The sequence below is a fragment of the Austrofundulus limnaeus genome, unplaced genomic scaffold (genome assembly GCF_001266775.1).
Source record: "Austrofundulus limnaeus strain Quisiro unplaced genomic scaffold, Austrofundulus_limnaeus-1.0 Scaffold624, whole genome shotgun sequence".
Taxonomy (NCBI): domain Eukaryota; kingdom Metazoa; phylum Chordata; class Actinopteri; order Cyprinodontiformes; family Rivulidae; genus Austrofundulus; species Austrofundulus limnaeus.
In genome coordinates, this window is record NW_013953026.1 from 79,399 (window position 1) to 80,747 (window position 1,349).

Consider the following 1,349-nt stretch of genomic DNA (forward strand, 5'->3'; position numbering starts at 1 on the left):
GGCTCACATGGCAGTTCTACATAATAAAATGTTCATTTCCGTAAATAAAACAAACACAGACATGTGTGTGTCTGTAAATGAGTTGTATGACTGTCACTCTGATTATAAAGCCTTTGCAGATGAACTTATTGTAACTGTTTTATTGAATAGCTTGTATCCAATCCCCACACACTTGCTTCCTTTTCTCTCACTAAAACCAAAATAAGACAWATGTTCTTCCACTGGTGTGTCGTAAGGTTGTTCTTCTGTGAGCAGAAAGGGTTTTGTAATTTTTCTCCTCTCGCCTTCTGACAAAATCAGTGCTTCTCTGTCAGTCACTRCATGTGTTTATGTGCAGTCACTGCAGCAACTCTACATGAAAACCAACAATTTTACTCACAACTTCAGACAGGAACGGGTTAGCTGCATGAAATTTAAATGCTGCACATTTGGAGAGATGTTTAACAATTTGGCTTTACCGGTCTGGGAAGAGATTGACATTTTTAATCATAATTTATGTCATAATTATCAGTAAAGAAAAAAGTTACAAAACCCTTTCTGCTCACAGAAGAACTTTACAACATTAATGGAAGAAAATCTGTCTTATTTTGCTTTAACTGACAGAAAAGGAAGTGTGTGGGGATTGAACACAGGCTGTTCAATAACAGGGTTAGGGTCAGGTTTGGACAAAAGCTACAATAAATACATCTGCAAAGGCTTTATAACCACAGAGTGACAGCCATACAACTCRTTTAAAGGGATCCCTGATTAGTTGTACCGTTAGACTTTATATGATAAACATACACTTTAACTGTAAAATAAATACTGTAAAAACACTGTAGGATGTTCAGTTTTTATCATTTTTAAACTAAATTTTTAAAAATATATTACACGGACTGAGCCATTTTATTTACACGCAAAGCATTCTGGGTAAATGATGACATCAACTAGGTCATCGGTGCGAGGCTGGTATCGAGCTATATCCACCCTGAAGGTTAATCTTGAACAATATCTGATGATCGACTCTTTTAAATGAAACCAGAGAGCGTTGACAGAGAGGAGAAGGTAGAAATGACTCAGCCTGGAACTGAAAATATGGATGGAGGACAACAGAGCTGCTTCATGGAAGAAGAACCTCAGTTTAACCTGTTAGCCTTCGCGCTAGCAATAGCGCCGACGCTATATTGCCTTATATGTATTAGCTCGGTGCTAGCATGACAAACCAGCTAAAATGAAGTCCTCCATCCATATTTTCAGTTCCAGGCTGAGTCATTTCTACCTTCTCCTCTCTGTCAACGCTCTCTGGTTTCATTTAAAAGAGTCGATCATCAGATATTGTTCAAGATTAACCTTCAGGGTGGATATTGCTC

General features: G+C 37.9%; 1 protein-coding gene across 1 annotated transcript in view; it reads right to left on the reverse strand.

Moving 5' to 3' along the window:
• Nucleotides 1-1,349, reverse strand: part of LOC106531373 (interferon regulatory factor 2-binding protein 1) — a 7,638-nt gene that overhangs the window by 3,690 nt on the left and 2,599 nt on the right. The gene's annotated exons all lie outside the window — the stretch shown is intronic.